This window comes from Cherax quadricarinatus, chromosome 11 (genome assembly GCF_038502225.1).
Source record: "Cherax quadricarinatus isolate ZL_2023a chromosome 11, ASM3850222v1, whole genome shotgun sequence".
NCBI classification, from domain to species: domain Eukaryota; kingdom Metazoa; phylum Arthropoda; class Malacostraca; order Decapoda; family Parastacidae; genus Cherax; species Cherax quadricarinatus.
The window spans coordinates 50,516,190-50,528,544 of record NC_091302.1 but is presented as its reverse complement, the minus strand read 5'-3'; the positions used below and the strand labels follow the sequence as shown (position 1 = coordinate 50,528,544).

Here is a 12,355-nt window from a genome sequence, read left to right as displayed (position 1 = left end):
TGTTAATGTTGCAGTTTCATAACTGTAGTGTAAAGCACCCCTCTGGGAAGACAGTGATGGAGTGAATGATGATGGAAGTTTTTCTTTTTCGGGCTACCCTGCCTTGGTGAGAATCGGCCGATGTGTTAATAAATAAATAACATTATTATTGTCACTTATTACACCATTTCACTAAAAACTTATTACAGTAGCTTTCAGCAAACATTATTATTGTTGTATAGTCATACAAGGCATTAAACCCATGTTAATTAATCACTGTATGGGAAAGGTGGTTAACTCTGGGGATAGAGGAAAAGACAAGTGATGAGGGCAAATATGAGGGTGCAGTAAATCAGTTTGGTTAAAAATGTTGGAAAAAAAATGTCTATGGTGAGACTCTAAGAAAGAAGGCCGAGAAACACATTAGGGTGTCGAAAGAAGTTACTAGTAAAGTCGGCATGATCCCTGATATGCTACAAGAGGATGCCATAAGAAACCACATCTCACATAGGGGTGCTCAACAACCCTCCAGGCTCAGCCAAGTGTGAATCTGGCATGATCAATGCTTAGTCATGCAAAAACAGTTTACCAAGTTTACCACAACTAACAGTGGTAAAGAGAAGACGGTCAGATGCTCAATCACAGTTTATTTAGGAACCATTTGCTACATTAACTCAAGACAATTGATACTGTCAATTATCTTGCACATGCAGAGATCATACTGTAAAAATAGTCTGAAAAACAATTGTTTGTGGAGCATCAGATGGTCTGAAACTGCAGGACATATTGAGGAGTCTGCAAGTTAATTCCCCTAAACCCAGAATGACTAGGAACCCAGCAAGAGATGACATTCCAATGTCTCCTAATGATATGCAGTAGCCAATGATATAAGAGAGATGAAGGAATGTGAAGAATTGCAAGTCTCTGAATCACTTTCAATGCACTTTTGAGAGAATAAGACTACAACAAATGAGATGTCCAGTAGCTCGATCGCTAGCGCACTCAGCTCACACACTGAGGTCCGGAGTTCGAATCCCCGGTATGGCTGGATAACATTAGGACATGTTTCCATAAGACACCTGCTGCTCATGTTCACCCATTAGTATAAAATGGGTACCTGGGTGTTAGTCAACTGGTGGGTCGCATTCTGGGACAAAATTGACCTAATTTGCCAGAAATGCTCTGCATAACAAGCGGCTTTCTATATACTAGTAGTATGTCACTGATGTCAGCTATGCCTGTATACTCTGTACATGTACTTGTAGAAATAAAGATTATTAGTAAGTAAGTAAGTAAGTAAGTAAGTAAGTTTATTCAGGTATACACAAATACAGTTACATAAAATTATCATACATAGCAGCATATGTGTAGAGAACCTAGGATAACCCAAAAAAGTCAGACTGAGTGACTTATTTCCATTGGGGTCATTTTACCTTATTATTATAATATAAAGGTTATAATATTTTCTTATTATTCTATAATGAAGATAACATCTTATTATCATACTAAAAAGATTATCTACTACACGAGGGTCATTAAGACTATCTACAATACGAGGGTCATTACTAGGAATAAGGTAAAATTTACACGTATGTTAGCTAAAAAATAGAAAATCATTCCCCTCCCTTTCTGTAGCTACATTCATCAGACACCTTTTGGCACTCTTCTTGAACTGGTTCATGCTATGACTGGCTTTGACATGTGCGGGTAGTCTGTTCCATTCCTTTATTGCTGTACAATAAAAGGTGTTTGAAGCCTGTCCAATGACTGTGGGTACTACAAAGTTGTGCTCTCTCCCCCTAGTACTATGATTGCTTTGGTTCCCAACCTTGACAAAATTATTAAGGTAGACAAGGTAGCAATGTTAATGATGGCAGCAAGAAGTATGTACAATTCTGTTGTGAAATAAGCAGCTGTTGCCTTTGGAGCAAACAACCAAGGAATGTCCCCACCACAACTAATCTGGAGCCATTTTTGGTACAAAATAATAGCATCCAAAAGGGATAGAAAATGATGGAATAGTGGGCTAAAACCTACTCCAAGGATGCGAGGCTCTAAGAATGGAAGGAAGGAAGGACAGACATGGACTATAGCCTTTCTAAGATGGAAGGATGAACTACGAAACAAGAAGAACAGAAAAGCAAGGTTCCTCAAGTGTTTGTAAGTGCATACTGAAAGAATGAAATCAAGAACACAGACTGTTACCTTTGCAAACCTGTGAGAATGCTTTAAAGATAGTAGAGATAAGAATCATGAATAGAACCATGATTAAAATAAAAACTAATAAATATAAATAAGATAAAGACATGGGTATCTTGGTGATCCTATAATGAAGGAATACTAGATTCCCATACAAGCTTTTGGCCTGGAATGATTGAAAGGCCCCCCAGGCATACAGTAATGCAGTGGTCCTCAACCTTCCTACACTAGTGGGCCACATTTAATGGTCAAATGTTTGATGAGGGCTGCACAGTTTTGTTGACACTGTGCAGTGTGAAACCTATATGAAATTGAATTCACAATTTCATGTGAGGGCCGCATCCATTTCATAGAAGGGCCATAAGTTGGGGACACTTGCAGTTGTGTATTATACTGGTAAAGGTAATCTTTGATGCTGAACAGCATCTGGTCCACAAAGAGTAACTGAGGAAGTAAAGGAATATATTGGTCTCTGTAGTCCAGTTAAGACATGAAAATATCTCTATGTGGATATCATATAACTACAACTATGCAAAATTTAGAGCAATGGAAGACGAGAAAATTGAAGAATTCAATAAAATAATGAGGAGGAGTTTGAAAGCTACAAAGATTGAAGCTCCAGAGTTAAAGTCTAGCAAAATTAATTGCAGGAAAGACTTAACAGGCCACCATGAGTCACAATGAAACCAGGTACTATGATATTGATGGTATACAATACTAAGTACATGAGTAAGATGTATGATGTTATTTGATGTTTCACCTGATCAGAAGGCTTCTTCAATCAAAATACACAGGAGACAACAAAGGTACTGGAGATATACAAGAGGTGATTAGTCCCTCAGCCTTGAAGAAGTAAGATTGAGGTGACGAGACTGACCACCTCAAACCTACATCTTTGAGGCTGAAGGACTGATCACCCCATATCTATATCTCCACTACTTCTGTTGTAGGTATAATGTAATATTAAACTTATGGTGCGCTCACAAATGGTAAATTAAAGAAAAAATGTACTGAAACTAAGAAATATAGTGAAATCTCATGGCTGTGTTCTTAAGACCTCAAGTGAAATTTATATCTTAATAAACTTTTCCAAATCTATATTGTTCTAACACATTAACCTAAATATATCTAAAGAAAATAATACAATGCTGAAGCAAATGAATAAAGATGCTAGAAAACTATACTGTAACGTTATACTGTACTGTACTCTACTCTACGGTACTTTAGTGTTCCTGCTACAACAAGGGAATGAAGTCCTTCTTCATTGGACTATTTGTAGGTACAAATAAATATGTAAGTGAATGATGCCTTCCATTCTCACTATAATGCTCAATCCAAGTCCATATTCTTGAAACAATTTCTTCCATTTAAGGCCAAATTATTATTATTATTATTATTAATTATTATTATTATTACTATTATTATTAATTATTATTATTATTATTATTCATGGGGGAAGCACTAAATCCACATGGGTCATATACAAGGCCACAAGCATACTGGAACAAAATATGATACAACTTATTTAGGCTCAATAAGCAGACATTTTTACTGACTGACATCAATTAGCTACACAATTTCATGTACTGTGTATAATTTTGGTAATAGTAAAAAACTACAATAGTTGAATTAAGCACATAATCACTGTACTGTATTAAAAATTTAGTAGTAATAAAATAAAAAAAATAACCAAGAATAACCCAGCAATGCCAAATATGATGTATGATGCATTACCATTATATGACATAGTACTTAGTTATCCTAGGTTAAATCTTCCTCACTTACCATTACTGTATGCCTATACTGTATTCAATATATAAACCTAAAAGATTGTAATGCAATAAGTCTGAAATTAAACATGTATTGATGTAAAAAAAAATCTACAAATTAACCTAAATAAAAGTATCTATCTACAAGTAAATGAAGACTCTCAAAAATACAGTTAATCTAAGACTCATTGAAGTAAGGTACAGACTTATAAGAGTATGCCTAGTTGCAAGCCTCTTTTCTGCATTAGGCTACAATTTGATTAGATCATTGAGAAAATTAATTATACTTTTAAGTATTACAATGAAAATGAGACTTCCAGGATCTTTTGATAGTTGATTATCAATAATTTAGGCAGCATCAATTATGTGAATTTCCTTTACTGGTAATAACTTTCTTAATTCAGTTTTAATCCTAGTATTTAAGGCAGAGTATACAAAAAAATTAAGAGATATATACTGTACTAAATCTTTACTTATATTTAAACAATTTTAAATTGCACAGTCATCTTACATATACAGAACCAACACTGTATAATGACTTAACCTCAGATATCCATACAATTACTCAAAATGTATTGAAACTCCCTTTCTCTGTATATGAGGAAAGCATTTATATAAGTAAAAGTGAATAAAAATGGAGGATACTATCTTTTTTCACTCCACTAGCATATTATCTAAGAAATCTAGGCAAGAAAAAATTAACTGGATAATAGAATTATGGCAGGAGTACCATAACAAAACTAAATCATATTTGGCTGTATTGTGAGCTCTCCTTAGTTCAATTTTCTGATTTTATCACAATTTTGTGATCGTGACACTGCTTACTGGAAATTACTGTTGAAATTAAAACCACATCTTAGGAGTTATTAGTGTTGTGGGCCACATAATAGGGTAAAAAAAATCTAAAAAAAAATTGGAAATAAGCTATAGATAATTAATTTAATTTGGATTATCCTGGATTGTTAAGCCTCATGAGAAATTAACAAATAATAATATATTACAAAGACTTATGGAAGTAAGTCACTTCCTCTGACTTTTTTTTGGGTTATCCTGGGTAATTTACACATATATTAATATGTATGATAATGGTAGTTACCTAAATTTGTGTAAATGTACTTATGTTTAACCATATCTAAATAAATTTACCTGTCATGGGGAAGTGATCTACCTATAGGGGTTATGCTGCACCTGGGAGAATGGAAGACAATTCGGTTTGATCCAAGAAGAGGGTGGCTCCAATTCCTTGGATCAAGAGTCCTTCAACATCACGACACCCCCTTGATGGGTAATTACCGTGAAGACAAGCGCAAGAGAACCCCAATGAAAATAAGTCACTTTGTTTGGCCCTTTTTTTTTTGGGTTATCCTAGGTAATTTACACTACGTATAATAACTGTACTTATGTGTACGTGTGCCTAAATAAATTTACTTACGAGGTTATGTGGTACCAGTGAACACAGGCCATTACTTCCTTCACTTACCAGACGACTCGCACACAAAATAATCTCACTGGGATATTTAACAGTATTAACCACCAACCAACATCACAGTGCACTTAAAAATAAAGAAAAACGCCCCGAGAGAGAGGTAAAATAAGGGAGAATTACCTGTGTGTGGAGTAAGGTGGGGTGTGGGTGAACCTGTTGCTGCTCACTAACCAAAACACTCGGTTCTGCTTCACTCAGTTTCTTCACTACTTTCTTCTCACTCCTCTCTCTCTCCTACACCCGGCACACACACACAACTCACTACACTCACACTGCATCTACACGCCCTACATTGCCACTGCATACACATCCAACCTTACTAGGTTGCGAAATAAACATGGAAATAATGTGCAAAAACTGGGCTCACTCACCTTGTCTGGTTAGTGAAGCTCGACGCAGTTGCTTACTAACATTTATTCTCGCTCATTCATCGCATATTTCCCTTCGTATATGAATAAACTAGCACGTTATACTCTGGTAACGTATTTCAGCGTCTAAGCAAAGTGCTCGTGATGGAGAATAGAAGACATAAATATATTTTTATGAGCTGGGGAATTTTATCAAGAACTTAGTGCGAGGAACAGGTTATGATGGCGGCTGTGGTTGCCAACACTTAAATGCAAAAGTTACTCAGTTATATGCCAGAACTCACTGAAATTTACCAGGAAAGTATATCAATTATACACACAACATTCATCTATAGGGTCATGTCACTATAATTTATTTCAGCCGAGAATTTAGAGAAAAAATGGGTGGAAGGGAGCGAGGGTTCAGCAGGTATAGTTAATTTTGTATGCATCAACTGGCCATGGGTAAACAAACCTGTTCTTTGGGGTGAGGGAGGGAGTGATGGTTGGTGTGGGGGTGATGGAGTCTTTATGTAGCTCAGGGCCACGGCCACCGGGGCTGGTGTAGTGGGGTCATCCCTCCTACAGCAGCCCCGGTGGTGGTGGGTTATCCCACCTACAGCAGCCCCGGTGGTGGTGGGTTATCCCACCTACAGCAGCCCCGGTGGTGGTGGGTTATCCCACCTGCAGTAGCCCCGGTGGTGGTGGGTCATTCCACCTACAGCAGCCTCGGTGATGGTGGATCATCCCACTTAAAGCAGCCACGGTGGTAATGGGTCATCCAACTTACAGCAGCCCCGGTGGTGGTGGGTCATCCCACTTACAGCAGCCCCGGTGGTGGTGGGTCATCCCACTTACAGCAGCCCCGGTGGTGGGTAATCCCTCCTACAGTAATACCGGTGGTGGTGGGTCATCCCTCCTACAGCAGTCCCGGTGGTGGTGGGTCATCCTACTTACAGCAGCCCCGATGGTGTGACATCCCACTCACAGCAGCCCCTATGGTGATGGGCCATTCCACTCACAGCAGCCCTTGTGGTGGTAGGTCATCCCACCTACCACAGCCCCAGTGGTGGTGGGTTATCCCACTTACAGCAGCCCCGGTGGTGGTAGGTCATCCCGCTTACAGCAACCCCAGTGGTTTTGGGTCATCCCACCTACAGCATCCCCAGTGGTGGGTCATTCCACTTACAGCAGCCCCAGTGGTGGTGGGTCATCCCACCTACCACAGCCCCAGTGGTGGTAGGTTATCCCACCTACCACAGCCCCAGTGGTGGTGGGTTATCCCACTTACAGCAGCCCCGGTGGTGGTAGGTCATCCTGCTTACAGCAACCCCAGTGGTTTTGGGTCATCCCACCTACAGCATCCCCAGTGGTGGTGGCCTGGTGAGGATCATCTCCCCACCACAAAAGGCATGATCCACGTAAGAGAATAAAAGCATTTGGCTCACAGTTGAAAAGAACAGGGTCGATTCCTGATCTAGGCGAGACGTAGATTACGTCTGACACCCACTAACCCGCCCTTCTTTAACTACACAGCTCTAGGCTTCACAAAGATGTGTATGTGAATATAATAATAACTAACAGCAGACGGGTACCTGTACAGGGATTGTCAGTACAGTATTGTGGGTGACATTCTTGGGAGTGGATTAGTAGTCCTTAGACAGGATCGGGTTTTGGAAAACCTAAGTTGTAATAATCAGAATAATAGTTTTTAGCCTGTAAATGGAGATGCAAGTTAGGTGCTTTAGTAAGTAAGTTTATTCAGGTATACACAAATACAGTTACATAGATTATCATACATTGTAGCATGTGTGTAGAGAACCTAGGATAACCCAAAAAAGTCAGACTGAGTGACTTATTTCCATTGGGGTCCTTTTACCTTATTATTATAATATAAAGGTTATAATATTTTCTTATTATTCTATAATGAAGATAACATCTTATTATTATACTAAAAAGACTATCTACTACACGAGGGTCATTAAGACTATCTACAATACGAGGGTCATTACCAGGAATAAGGTAAAATTATACGTGTGTTAGCTAAAAAATAGAAAATCATTCCCCTCCCTTTCTGTAGCTACATTCATCAGACACCTTTTGGCACTCTTCTTGAACTGGTTCATGCTATGACTGGCTCTGACATGTGCGGGTAGTCTGTTCCATTCTTTTATTGCTGTACAATAAAAGGTGTTTGAAGCCTGGCCAATGACTGTGGGTACTACAAAGTTGTGCTCTCTCCCCCTAGTACTATGATTGCTTTGGTTCCCAACCTTGACAAAATTGACAGCAAGATATTCTGGACACTGTTTGTGAGCAATTTTATAAACATAATTTAGCTTCAGTTGTTTTACTCTGTCTTCAACATTCAGCATGTCCAACTGCTGTAATTCATCCTGGCCTACATGTTCTCTTGGTCCCAGCCCCAGGATGAATCTTACGATTTTGTTCTGGGTGATTTGCAGTCTATCTTTCAATTTTTTTTGTCAAGGCAGAGTACCATGAAGAGCAAGCGTAATCCACATGGCATTGTATAAGGGCTAGACATAGGGTCCTGCGAGCCTCAGTAGGTAGACACTGTGCTTGTCTATAGAGGAATTTCAGTCTGGCATTCGCTTTCTTTACTACACTGTTCCCTATCAATTCTCCTGACATGCATGGGTCAAAGGGGATTCCCATATATTTTACTGATGAAACCAAAGTGATGGGCTCCCCATTACACTGGACATTAAAATTATTTACCCTTCTCAGTTTATGTTTCGTGGCAAAGAGAATGGTGTAATGATAGTTTGTTGTCTACTAACCATTTGCTGCAGGACTCCAGTTCCAGTGTTAATACATTAGCTATATCTTGTGGGTCTTTACCTGACACTAACAGAGCACTGTCATCTGCACACAGTAGGAGTTTGCACTTGACACTGATAGGCATGTCATTGACATAACATAAGAATAATAAGGGACCCAGAATACTACCTTGGGGAACTCCACATGCTATCGGCAGGGGTCCTGATTCCGTGTTGTTGATTTTTACAATTTGTCTCCTGTTGCTAAGGTAGGACTTAAACCAGTCTACAGAACCTCTACCTATAGCTTATACCGATAGTATCTAACTAAGGAATAAAGCGAAACACTGAATTAGCGTTTTTTTCATCTACATCTATAGGCAAACCAGTGTTTCGTATATAATTTATAAATCTGAATTTAACAGTCTTGGATTCATTGTTTATTTTTCTCTCTTATGGTTCATGGTTAGATATCTTGAGGCTTATACATATCCTGTGCTCGTAAACCTCATTCAAATCATCCTCATTTATTACCTTTCAGGAAAGTGTAGTTTCAGGGATTTTATTCTGTCTTCATAGGAAAAATTCTGATACATAGGCTTTTTATCCTACTCCTTTATCTGTATGGAAAGAAGATGAAGACTTCTGTTTCAGCCCAACGCTTCCACCAGCTCAGTAGTTTACGGGGAACAAGGTTTCTGAGGTTTCTTGCAGTAACGAAAAAAAACCACACCACGGGCGGGGTTAGAACCCGCGATCAGTCTCAAAACTTCAGACCGTCGCGGGTTCTAACCCCGCCCGTAGTATGGTTTGTTTGCAATCGTGTCATTACGATTTCGGGAGTTGTAGCAACGAGTATATTGCAACACCTTAAGTATTTCCAACCTTAGCAGAGGTTCTGGCTAAAAATGAGTTCGCGATTAGCAGACGAGAGATCGAGCCTTCACTACTCCTCGCGTTACATGATGCACACGGATTTACTGCTTCATGAAATATAACACAACAGTCCCCATGTTTCCCAAGCGAAGGAGACGATATTAGCAGGGCAAAAATCGGAGAATTATTCAATAAATTAAAGCATGGTATTCAAAAGAATAAATGGGTGGAATGCCTAATAAGAATGAATGTTGGGAAACGGATGGCTGACCAACATGGCTATGGAATCGAATTTCCCGCTGAATAAATATTGTGAAGAAGCCCAAATCAAATTTACTGAGAACCCTGACATATTGTTTTTTAATTGTCATTCTTATAGAGGATAGGAATCATACTCCGATATTAAAACTTAATGTTTTGGAAAAAAAAACCACGGTACGGGTGGGGGTTGAAACTATTTAGTTTTACGATTCACTCACCATGGGTTCAAACTCCACCCATCAGCGCTGTATGACCCTTGTGGGTTTAGCTCTTAGTTATGTTTATAATAATCAAACCCCACCCATACCGTGGATTGTTTGCAGTCGTGTAGTTACGATTTTGTGAGTCATTGTTATGGCTGCAGTAATGTGAGTGACGATCAGGATTTAAACAAGTTTATAACAATGGTTTACAAAAAAAAAAAAAATAGGAAATTAGAAACACGGAATGGACTGACAAACATAGGCTGTGGAAAATTGCATTTATCTGAATGTAACTAATTACCTGGAGTTTACCTGGAGAGAGTTTCGGGGGTCAACGCCCCCGCGGCCCGGTCTGTGACCAGGCCTCCTGGTGGATCAGCCCCTGATCAACCAGGCTGTTGCTGCTGGCTGCACGCAAACCAACGTACGAGCCACAGCCCGGCTGATCAGGAACTGACTTTAGGTACTTGTCCAGTGCCAGCTTGAAGACTGCCAGGGGTCTGTTGGTAATCCCCCTTATGTGTGCTGGGAGGCAGTTGAACAGTCTCGGGCCCCTGACACTTATTGTATGGTCTCTTAACGTGCTAGTGACACCCCTGCTTTTCATTGGGGGGATGGTGCATCGTCTGCCAAGTCTTTTGCTTTCGTAGTGAGTGATTTTCGTGTGCAAGTTTGGTACTAGTCCCTCTAGGATTTTCCAGGTGTATATAATCATGTATCTCTCCCTCCTGCATTCCAGGGAATACAGGTTTAGAAACCTCAAGCGCTCCCAGTAATTGAGGTGTTTTATCTCCGTTATGCGCGCCGTGAAAGTTCTCTGTACATTTTCTAGGTCGGCAATTTCACCTGCCTTGAAAGGTGCTGTTAGAGTGCAGCAATATTCCAGCCTAGATAGAACAAGTGACCTGAAGAGTGTCATCATGGGCTTGGCCTCCCTAGTTTTGAAGGTTCTCATTATCCATCCTGTCATTTTTCTAGCAGATGCGATTGATACAATGTTATGGTCCTTGAAGGTGAGATCCTCCGACATAATCACTCCCAGGTCTTTGACGTTGGTGTTTCGCTCTATTTTGTGGCCAGAATTTGTTTTGTACTCTGATGAAGATTTAATTTCCTCATGTTTACCATATCTGAGTAATTGAAATTTCTCATCGTTGAACTTCATATTGTTTTCCGCAGCCCACTGAAAGATTTGGTTGATGTCCGCCTGGAGCCTTGCAGTGTCTGCAATGGAAGACACTGTCATGCAGATTCGGGTGTCATCTGCAAAGGAAGACACGGTGCTGTGGCTGACATCCTTGTCTATGTCGGATATGAGGATGAGGAACAAGATGGGAGCTAGTACTGTGCCTTGTGGAACAGAGCTTTTCACCGTAGCTGCCTCGGACTTTACTCTGTTGACGACTACTCTCTGTGTTCTGTTAGTGAGGAAATTATAGATCCATCGACCGACTTTTCCTGTTATTCCTTTAGCACGCATTTTGTGCGCTATTACGCCATGGTCACACTTGTCGAAGGCTTTTGCAAAGTCTGTATATATTACATCTGCATTCTTTTTGTCTTCTAGTGCATTTAGGACCTTGTCGTAGTGATCCAATAGTTGAGACAGACAGGAGCGACCTGTTCTAAACCCATGTTGCCCTGGGTTGTGTAACTGATGGGTTTCTAGATGGGTGGTGATCTTGCTTCTTAGGACCCTTTCAAAGATTTTTATGATATGGGATGTTAGTGCTATTGGTCTGTAGTTCTTTGCTGTTGCTTTACTGCCCCCTTTGTGGAGTGGGGCTATGTCTGTTGTTTTTAGTAACTGAGGGACGACCCCCGTGTCCATGCTCCCTCTCCATAGGATGGAAAAGGCTCGTGATAGGGGCTTCTTGCAGTTCTTGATGAACACAGAGTTCCATGAGTCTGGCCCTGGGGCAGAGTGCATGGGCATGTCATTTATCGCCTGTTCGAAGTCATTTGGCGTCAGGATAACATCGGATAGGCTTGTGTTAATCAAATTTTGTGGCTCTCTCATAAAAAATTCATTTTGATCTTCGACTCTCAGTCTGGTTAGCGGCTTGCTAAAAACTGAGTCATATTGGGACTTGAGTAGCTCACTCATTTCCTTGCTGTCATCTGTGTAGGACCCATCTTGTTTAAGTAGGGGCCCAATACTGGACGTTGTTCTCGATTTTGATTTGGCATAGGAGAAGAAATACTTTGGGTTTCTTTCGATTTCATTTATGGCTTTTAGTTCTTCCCGCGATTCCTGACTCCTAAAGGATTCTTTTAGCTTAAGTTCGATGCTTGCTATTTCTCTGACCAGTGTCTCCCTACGCATTTCAGATATATTGACCTCTTTTAGCCGCTCTGTTATTCTTTTCCGTCGCCTGTAAAGGGAGCGCCTGTCTCTTTCTATTTTACATCTACTCCTCCTTTTTCTTAGAGGAATAAGCCTTGTGCATAC

General features: G+C 40.1%; 1 protein-coding gene across 5 annotated transcripts in view; it reads right to left on the bottom strand.

Moving 5' to 3' along the window:
- The window catches only part of LOC128687560 (protein abrupt), a 58,067-nt gene extending 52,033 nt beyond the window's left edge, over positions 1 to 6,034 (bottom strand). For 2 of the 5 annotated variants that reach the window (XM_053775037.2, XM_053775038.2), the window contains exon 1: positions 5,554 to 5,794. The gene's annotated coding sequence lies outside the window, so the exon portion shown is untranslated. The other 3 variants (XM_053775035.2, XM_053775034.2, XM_053775036.2) reach the window with 3 other exon arrangements.
- Between the last annotated feature and the right edge of the window lie 6,321 nt (positions 6,035 to 12,355).